Below are 10,987 nucleotides of genomic sequence, written 5' to 3'. Positions count from 1 at the left end.
TTGTCACTTGACGTACGGAAATAAGGTGATCACTGAAAATCAGTGCTGCCGTCTTTGCGAATTTCACACATAGTACGAATCGTATTTTAATTTAAGTATAGAAAAAAAAAAACTATATAATTTAAATCGTTAATCTTTTTTTTTTTGTGTGTGTGATATTCCTAGGACGACAGCAAATGCTGAGTGATTTCCCTTTTTGTGGCATCGTACTGCTATGTAGGCAGCATTTTGTTTTTATTTATTTATGCCTCTTTTTAAAATCTTTCTTAGATATTATTTAATTGTATTGTTATTTTAAGTTTTTGTTTTTTCTTTTTTTTGTTGTATTGTTTATGTCACTGATGTATCAACACGATGCTTACAAATAAAAATTCTTTCTTTCTTTCTTCTTCTTCTTTCTTTCTAAAAGCTGTAAATGATTATCAGATAGACCTTAAGCCTATCTGATAATCATTTATGTATTTGGGCAATTTGCCTCCATGTAATTAAGTTAGTGACTATGAGTGCCCCCACGTGCGCTCAGCATTGGGGATCGATCGATCGATAACGGGTTTATCTAGGTATATGCTTTGTACATTTTTTTCCATAATTTTTTTGGGAGGGGAACTCTTAGAAATGCAATTATTAGTGTAAAGTAGCTTCATAGCTCTTTTTCTTCTAGCTTGTTTTGCAAATACCATTGAATCAAGCTGAATCTTGTTATTTCTGAAATATAATATATCCTATTTTACTTTTGGTTAGAAGCATTCTAATGAAGGTGAAAGAATTATCAAAATCGATTATAAGATTACAGAATTTATCGATACAAAAAAGGTCCTATTACTAGCATAGATATCAGTCACCTTCTTACCATCCTGTAAAATGGGTAACACAAATTAAAATAATATATCTAATACCGTAATACCTGCAAGGATCACACAGATCTGTTCTAAAACTCGGTGTTACGTTACAATGCAAATAATGGTTGAATTTTGCATTTCACGTGTCACGCACAAGTGCAGAACTGACACTGTATCTGTAGGTATTGGATTGTTATCCGATGCTGGAAACTAAATCCAAGCTTGCTAAATTTAGGTAAGACTGAAATATTATCGAAATTACAATAATTTACCTTAACCTCAAGAATATTAAATTCAATTTAGCTTGTTATGTCACTGTGATTATCATTGACTATTAACTGCTTATTTTAAGTCGAGTCGCCTTCCCTATTAATACGTATAAATACATGTTGAGGGATAGCTGATAAGTCTTAAATCTCTATGTAACCTCAAAACGACGTGAAAAACATAAAAGTTATTCCTCGTATTTCAATTCACGGAGTTGGATTAAGAGCTATGACATGATGTATGCGACCACAGTGCACGATCTTGGTCTAATCCAATGTCATATAATATGTTATTAAATAATAATAAATTGTATTTAAATAATCTACTAAATGATACAATCATTTATGTTATTTCAATATTCGTTTTGTATACGAATGTGGAAGTAATTAATAATTAATTTATTAATTATATTATTTGCAAATCTGATAAACAAAGTATGAAATTAAACGATTGCTAATTATATTGTGCAACATCGTTTCTTTCGCTTTCTAATCTGTGGTATTTATTTCGTGAAACGGGACGAAAGTGTGTAACACGACGCCGGGGAAGCCCGCGCTATTTGATTTGACCAATGAGAACGCGCGGTGTTAGATTGACGGAACCAACTCATTTTACATGAGGATATAATATTAATCTTGCATGGAATCAAAGTGACTAGAATATTTCTCATTTATTTTTATAATACTCATTCAACATTATTAGAATTGACTGCAAATTATAAACCACAATGACCTATTATAACATGTACTAATTAATACAAAAAAATCCGTTTGAACTGGTTAAAACCGGTTTACTGTCCTTTGATGTTGATACAAATTAAAATGTAAAGGAAACATAAGACATCTGTATCACTGTTTATGTCACTGCTCACAAAATAGGTTGCACTATTATTAGACTAGCGACGTAATTAGATTAGAAGATTATAAAAGAAGTTGAAACGCAAAGATGACGTCGTATTATTAACGTTGATTACTTCCCCGTGTTTAAATTCAGTTAATTAAATTCGACTGATTGGTTTTTATCGGCTTATTAAGACAGCCGAGATGGCCCAGCGGCTAGAACGCGTGCATCTTAACCGATGATAGCGAGTTCGAACCCAGGCAAGTACCACTGAATATTCATGTACTTAATTTGTGTTTATAATTCATCTCGTTCTCGGCGTTGAAAGAGAACATCGCGAGGAACCTGCATGTGTCTAATTTCATAGAAATTCTACGACATATTTATTCCACCAATCCTCATTGGAGCAGCATGGTGAAATATGTTCCAAACCTTCTCCTCAAAGGGATAGGAGGTCTTAGCCCAGCAGCGGGAAATTTACAGACTGTTGTTATTATTGGCTTGTATTAGAAAGGAAGAAAAATTATAGAACTCAGCATAATTATAAAATGTATAAAAAACTTGATAAATTAAAAATAAAAATGAATAAATTATTTAATCTACAAAAAAACATAACGAAAAGGGAAGGAAAATATATCGTGTCCTAAATAGGTGTAGCATTCAGCTTCTAAGTTGTGTTCCAAAAATCCAACACTGATTTTCAATGGCATGTCACGTCGTCATGCTAACGTGACATTTTATTAACGTGACATGTTATTAACGTGACCTATTATTGGGGCTATGAGCAATTTTTTTTATGGTATAGGTTGGCGGACGAGCATATGGGCCACCTGGTTGTAAGTGGTCACTATCACCCATAGACAATGACGCTGTAAGAAATATTAGCTGTTCTATACATCGTCAATGTGCCACCAACCTTGGGAACTAAGATGTTATGTCCCTTGTGCCTGTAGTTACACTGGCTCACTCACCCTTCAAACCGGAACATAACAATACTGAGTACTATTATTTGGCGGAAGAATAAGTATAACAAGAAGAAGTATAAGAAGAAGAATAACGGGCTAGAACAAAGCCCTACCACCAAGTAAGTAATACGATATGCAGTGCGATTCTATAAGGACTTAGGTTTTTTTTTTAATTCAACCGTTTAGGTGGTAAAATTATTTAAGTCATATATATTATATTAAAATTGTTCCTTTTATATAATATTATTAAGCGTATCTAATGTTGCACTATTTATACCTGCTATATAACACTATCTCTTACAGCTGTGGGTTGGCTGGAAGAAATTTCTTTTAGAAATAAGCCCGCCATTGTGAACAATAATTTCATGTATAAAATTACCATGTAAAATTTCCCAGTGCAATTAAGAGTATTATATAAAGTGGAAGGTAAAAGTTTGTGCGTAAGAAGTTTAGTTAGTTCGTTTTAATAAAGATCTTCATTAAAAATAATATTAAAAACAAAAATTTGGAAGTGAGGTTGTTTATTTGTTTGTTTATTAAGCTTTTAGTTCTAGTTCTAGTTTAGTTCAACTTATCAACTTATCATTATTGGCATACATGGTATCATAAGTCAAAAAATAGTCGTAGTACCCCACAGGTGTAACAAATGACTAACACTCGTGGTCATAACGTCGGAAGCCATCCTTATACTAAATGATGTATAAGAATGCTTATTTCATTCGTATCGTTGAATAAAATATGTTTGTGTGAATAATATCTAAAGAGATTATATCATTGAAATTCATTAATTTGTAATTAGTTCAAAGAATTTCAATAGTTTTACAATTGAATGGAATGAATTTACAAACTAATTTTCGTTTTTGTTAAGAAATTTTGAATAAAAACTGTTTTTTTTTTAATAATACGTACAGAGCGCTGTTTCGTCGATAAGATTATGTATTTTGATGAGAATGTTTTTTAGAACTTTTTGTAATTATTTGTTTAAGGTGTTCTCATAATTATTAACACAGTTCAACTATGAACAATGACAAATTGCGTACGTACACATTCAAGGACCTTGAAAGCATCCGGTGTTGCAGCTGCCCAGTGTCTACGCTTAGGTCGGTGGTCACTTTTATTAGATGAGCCTCTTGCTCGTTTGCCCCTATGTCTAAAAAAAAAAAAACATAAACATAAATTTTATTTCTAGAAACATCGACAATGTTAATGAAAACTGGCTTTTATTTCTTACAATACATTATTTTCAAAAGATAAAGAATATTTTGAAATAAGAATGGATTAATGATTGGATCTATGTTGATTTATTATTTTCATTTAAACAAAATTCAAATATCGAGCAAAAGAAATAATTTTGCAGCCTAATTGTATCCCTTTTTGTATCTGCAGACAACACCGCCTTTCTTTAATGACGATGTTATATTGTTTCTCAATATTTTTTATATAAATAATAAACAGTATAAAATAGATAATGAAATAAATACAAATAACCAATACAAGAAATAATACTGGTAATTAATATTTGTTAAGTTCTGTGAGTTAAAAAAAAATAGATAAATAACTAATAAAATAGATATTATTTTTTGTATAATGTGTATGTAAAATGAAATATGACAACACAGGGCGTCTGTCAGATTTTGCTAGTGATAATAAAACTTTGAAAGATTGTTTGACGTATGAAGTGTGAGGAACGTCTAGACGTTGATAATGAAATCATCTGCAGGCAGGCAATTACCAGACGTATTTTATCGATAATAATCTATTGACGTTTCACGTCGTAAATATTTCGTTCCAATCTTGGATCAAAAGTTGGCTATACATGTAGTATTGGTTATAGATGGAATAATTGTGCTCGAGGATATTTTGTATATAATATTCAAAGACATTATCCCTCATAAGAGGTTATCTCTCAAAGAAAAATTGACGGCGTTAATAGTTCATATAGTTTTAAAACAGAAACAATAATTTTGGTCACAGAAAAATTAAGACAATTATTTAAAAAAAAGGTCTTATATGATACTTTAATAATGAGCAACATGAACATAATAATATATTCTTGGAAAATTTGTAGATATCATTTGACGGCCAACTCAAGGAATGAGCGCGCTAATTGGTTAAAACAAATAGGGTACGGTTCACTGGCTGTTACTCACTTCCGTCCCTTTTCACGAAACTACTCCTACCTATTGCAAGAAAGCTACATACACGAAAAAAAGATATAATTCTCAAAGGGCCATGTCATCTGAGATGGCCCAGTGGTTAGAACATGTGCATCTTAACCGATGTTTGCGGGTTCAAACCCAGGCAAGCACCACTATATATATGTGCTTAATTTGTGTTTATAATTCATCTCGTACTCAGCGGTGAAAGTCTAATAGCGGCATGTGTCTAATTTTATCGAAATTCTGCCACATGTGCATTCCACCAACCCGCATTGGAACAGCGTGGTGGATTATGTTCCAAACCCACTCCTAAATAGAAGAGGAGGCCTTATTACAGCAGTGGGAAATTTACAGGCTGTTACTTTACTTTTTTACTTTACATGTCATCTTATCAGAAGATTCAATTCAAATTCAACACCAAAAACATTTTTTATGTTTTTAATTTAAAAAAAGAATTGTCATGCGTGAAGTAAAAATTTAATAGGTACATATGATATTATGAATATTACAAACTACCATACACTAACAAATCTATCCCAAGGACGGGTGTGCAAACAGGTCGGTTTGATTAAAAGTAATTAGTTTTTTCTGTCGAAATTCTCTGTTACAACGTGGAATCTGGAAGTTGAAAATGTGCTACAACCTCAGACATTGGAAAGTATCTAATATATACGGTGGACAAAATTGGTCGAGGTGACACATTTCCAAAGGCTACTTATCAATACAGATATTTTTGATAAAAAAGTTACGCCGGTCCGAAACTATTCAAAAGTGCTTATATGAACCTTTGATAAAGAATATTTTGATTTTTCTGTATATTTGTATCTGCCGTTCGAAGCGGTAACTATAAATTCAGCCTAACGTAAAACTCGAAAGTGCCTGCAGGGAAATTCTGGTAGGACTTAGGAAAGCAGTAACTGATTGGTCAAGTACCCTTAAACTTATTTTATAAGCTATGTTAAAATTAATAACATTTTAATATATCAATGTTTCATGTGTATATACGAGTCCAAATTGAAATATCAAATCTTTACAAAGAATAATTAATAAAACTAAATTAAACATAAAAACAGACTATTTTATTATAATGTAATTTATAGTTACTTGTATTGAAGCAAATTTCATTTCTAATTAATTACTAGTCATCGATTCTTTAATTAAATAGTAATAGGTGTGATCTTCATTTGTTTATCGAAATAAAAAGATACACATTTGACTCCATAATCACCCTTAACAAAGTTTAAAGATAAAACTGTAATTGTTCAGAAAATTATAATCAACGTCTTAAAAAGTGATACGTGAGACGTTAACGTTGTATGCAGTACATACATGCATTGCGCAATAGTGAAGAGAAATATTATGGGATAGCCATGGCGCCGGGATGCGGGGTGGGGGGCGCTATCCCGGCATCCATAAGCTTTGCAGCCGCCGCGACGCCCGAGCGTGTCTCGCGCTCCGGGATTCGTCTACCTAGTGATGTTCTGTGGAGAGTGACGTATTGGACGAATGTGATGTGTTGTGACTTTTTATAGGAATCCCCGGTTCCGCACATGGTGAGTACATTTTTAACAATTTTTGAATTAATAAATATTATAATTTATAAAATAATAAATACTCTTTTTATTAAAGACCAGCTTAAAAAAGGTATGGTTAAAAATCTGAAACACTTTGAAAACATGTTAATATTTTTTAAAATATTTGTTATATTTTAAAACACTTATTATCTCTTAAATTTATACAAAATGAAATAAAAAATAAAAATAAATTTAATTCATACACAAAATTTAAAGTTGATAAATATATATTAATCGTATTGACTTTTTAAAACAGTTTTCCATCTTACGTATACATATACATAAACTTTAAAATTTATTTACTCCTAAACAATAAAAAACTCAAATATAATAATTTATTTATACTTTAGGATGGAAAAGAATTTATTGGCTTTTGCTAACATTTCAATCACAAGCTTTAATTATTAGAAATAACATAAAAATTTATTCATTAAAATGATCAAAAATAATTTTATAAAATGTACAAATGACAAGCAAAATTTTCAAAGCTTACTAATGAATTAACCTTATATCAGTACGGTATGCCTCCCAATAAACCTTATAAAACTTATTATTAGTCTATAACTTAGGATGTCTTTATCAATTTGAACAAATAATTTATTATATACACACTATATATAAAAAGTTTATGCATAAGATAAAAAGTAATTTAAAAATATTAATTGGAGAAAATAAGGACTAAATTATTTTATTACTATATCTCATCTAATCATAATAAATCTCAAGTACATTTAAAAGAAAAAAATGTTTATTGTAACATAAACACCGAAAGCAACTTAGGTCAAAGATTAGCTTCACTTAGGTTTAAAGCTAAGCATTAAAGTCTGTGAAACTTGGGCTAAGTTACAGCCTTAATATCTCTATTACGTAAGAAATATTGGACTGTTAAAGAGATAGGAAAATATCATATTGTAAGCCTTTATTTAAATTCGTATGATTATCTTAATACGTGAAGGTCAAATGTCGTTAACTAATTTTTAAACATAATTTTGATATTTGTTTTACATAGAGCTATTTGAAGTAGCTATATAATAAAATTGGAGTGTCTGATTTTTTAATATTAAAATAATTTTATTAAATGCATTCTTAAGTATATATGGTACGATATATACCAAAATAATATAATAACAAAATCTCTGAAACGGTAGGACCGATCTTGACGGGAATATTACTGGTTAAAAGCTACTTTTATAAGGAGTAACTTATTACAACAATAACTTTTTTGTTAAATTCAAACAAACACGGAGTCGCAGGTACAGCTTGTTTAATATATTTGTTTAAAAATGAACTAACAAAAGCGTACATGCATATAGCATAGCATACGTGTACATATTTGGCATTACTATCTCTGGATCTATTTAAGGGTTTGCTCAAAAAACTCAGTGTAAAACCGTAAACTGTATTTGTATATAATTTGTAGCCCCATTTGCGTTAACACCGGTAACAGGGCTGGTTGATTTTCCGCATCAATCAGAATTAATATTCGAAAAGGGAATGCCGCTAACATTCTTGCTAACATTCCGTGCGGTCGTGATTTGTACTGTTGCTATTTTCAACATTGATTTTGATACTTGATTAAGCCATAAATTATGGTTTTATGTGCTTTTATTTTGTTATACATTTCTTTTTTAATTTCAGGCTTATATATTATATAAAACATCTTATAAGGAGCGTAGGTCTATCTTGTATACTCTTATTATCGATGAGTCGAAACACTGTTAATATATTTTGTTGCTAGAGTCTATATTTACTGTTATTATAAATGTGAAAGTAACTTTGTTTGTTTGGCGATCTTTCATGACCAAACCGCTGAATCGAATTTGATGAAATTTGTTATGAATTCTAAGAAAGGACACCCTAAAACTCGAGCAATGTCGAGGGCGACTACTAGTGTTCTATATATTTATCAGTATAGTTCTTAGAACACATACAACCTCAACAACTAGCATCACTGAATTTTAATGTACGTAATTTGTTATTAATTCACATCGTGTTTCGCGTGGGAGAAAAACATTTGTCTAATGAAAATTTGTTACACTTTTATCCGTAAACTATGTAGTGTGATGGTATCTCATAGATGGGCCAAAACCTTTTCCCTTCGACTATTTCTACTAAATACATTTCGACCCGTTTTTAATTTGCCATTTAATACAATTCTGTAAAATGACGATTGAAAAATTCAAAAGGGATTATTTAATTCAAAAGGGATGGGATGAAATGAAGGCCTTTACTATTATTGAAAAGTGCTGAAGTACCCGACTCATAAAAAAATTAAAATATATTATGATAGATTGATTCATATACTAATAATTTTTACATATATATTTTTATACTTACTAAATATAATTCTAGTAGTCAGAGTCGCAAATCAACATCTGAATCGTAGATCAACTAACGAGTAATCCGAATTTGATATATCTATTGTACCTAAAATATAATGATAATAATTGGAGATTTGGCGTAACATCTCCTTATCTGTAGAGCCAGTTCACCAGGTCTCTGGTGAATATTTATAATAATAAAGCAGTGAATTCCATAGAAATGATTAGTCGATAAAAGGCCAGGTTATTCAATCCAAAATCCATGGACTTATTAGTTTTTATAATTCATCTAACGCTAGATAATGGAGTGAAACAACGTAAGGAAAGGTCAAATAACAATCGACCACACTTATATCCAATACATAATGAATAACAAACTCAAAACCTAAAGGCAGTGACCAATCGCCAAACAGTAGGATATTTCGGAGTTTGTCTTAGAGTATAATTCTACGCGGCTTGTTATTTAAATTTCCATCGTGCAATGCAGGGTTTAACAGAAAAGCAATTTGATTAACTTTACAATATTTTACGACGTGCCTCCCTATTCAAATTAATTCTTTATGAAATCAAATTAATATCGTAACTTAAAAATACTATAGGTACATATTGGTGCTTAAATAATTTACCTCGTACTAGATGTTGAAGGAAAATCATCAAACAAGTAATTTTCCGTATTTCACTGATTTGCCACATGTGTAAACCACGTTAGAACATTGTTGTGGAATAAGTTGTAAAACTCTTCTTTTCAAGGGAACACGGTTTGGATCACCAGTGAGACATTAATAGAATATTACTTTAATTCAATTGATATAGGAGGACTGAAAGTCTTAGCATAAATTATGTTACAAACAAATTTGAAACTCCAATCAGATCAGTTAGAATTGGTTTTCTGAAGCAGTCAAATGTCACGTCACGAATAATGCGATAGCAGCACAATATTGCTGATTAATATTGAATGGATATAAAATCTTTATTGATACCGAAAATATTTGAGATTTTATAAATAAAACGAAAAAAAAAATTGGATACATGAATTGTTCGATTTCCGACTTCACATAATACTGGTTTGAATAAAAGTAATCAAAACCAAACGAACTATGTAATACATAATAGATTTTTCACATAATAAAGATTGATTACCATCATTGATAAAATGCATAAACAAAAAAAATGCATAATAATATAAATTTTCAGCACAATAATATATCAATTTTTCAACGTTAAATTGGTAGGCGGTTTCCACAGCCCAGAAGCAAGAAATATTAATCTTTCTTAAAATTAACAATGCGTCACCAATCTAGGGAACGAAATGCGTGTACATTTCAAGCGTCAAGACGGAAACCATAAGTTCTTTTGTCGGTAAAACATCATTATGATCAGTGAAGATAATAAAAAAAAATCACGCAACATCACACACGGTACTTTGTTCCCTATGTAATTAGCTAAAGCACAATGAAAAATCAGAAGTAACAACTTTACCACCAACACCCAAACCCAAGATGACATAGAAAACTACTGAAAATTTTCTATATCGGGAATTGAACTCGGGACCACGGAGTAGCGTACCCATGAAAACCGATGTACACATTACTTGACCACGGAAGTCGTCTTAGGAGGTGAATGGTACCAACCCAGACAGGTTTGCCACAAATAAATTTTGTCAATTTGAATTTCGAAAAAAGTCTAAAACAAAGGTCTTATTCGAAAAATAAATAACTTCAAAGATATTACGACGGCAGACAACAAACACTAACAGCCGAATTTCTTGAGTACAATATATTAAAACTTTGCGTAGGCTGGGTTAACTCTAATTTATTTCCCTGCTAAGCATAAATGTTTTGTATTGCTGTATTTCAGTTTCAAGTGTAAATGATCCAGTCTTATAACAATTACAAAGGATATAATATCTTAATTGCCATGAGAAAAAGCCAAGTAATCTTCAAATATGAAAATCAGATAGTCTAAAGGACACGCTCTAAGCTGAATTAAATTAATATTGATATTGTCTTCTTCTCTGATCTT

General features: G+C 30.9%; 1 protein-coding gene across 1 annotated transcript in view; it reads left to right on the top strand.

The window, feature by feature from the left end:
* The first annotated feature begins 6,494 nt into the window (after positions 1-6,494).
* LOC124538062 (leucine-rich repeat-containing protein 24-like) overlaps positions 6,495-10,987 on the top strand; it is a 50,525-nt gene continuing 46,032 nt past the window's right edge. Inside the window, exon 1 of the mRNA XM_047115071.1 lies at positions 6,495-6,623. The gene's annotated coding sequence lies outside the window, so the exon portion shown is untranslated. The remainder of the gene's footprint in view (positions 6,624-10,987) is intronic.

Source organism: Vanessa cardui, chromosome 19, assembly GCF_905220365.1.
Source record: "Vanessa cardui chromosome 19, ilVanCard2.1, whole genome shotgun sequence".
Lineage (NCBI taxonomy): Eukaryota > Metazoa > Arthropoda > Insecta > Lepidoptera > Nymphalidae > Vanessa > Vanessa cardui.
Note: the sequence above shows the minus strand (reverse complement) of the source record. Positions and strands in the feature narration are given on the sequence as shown.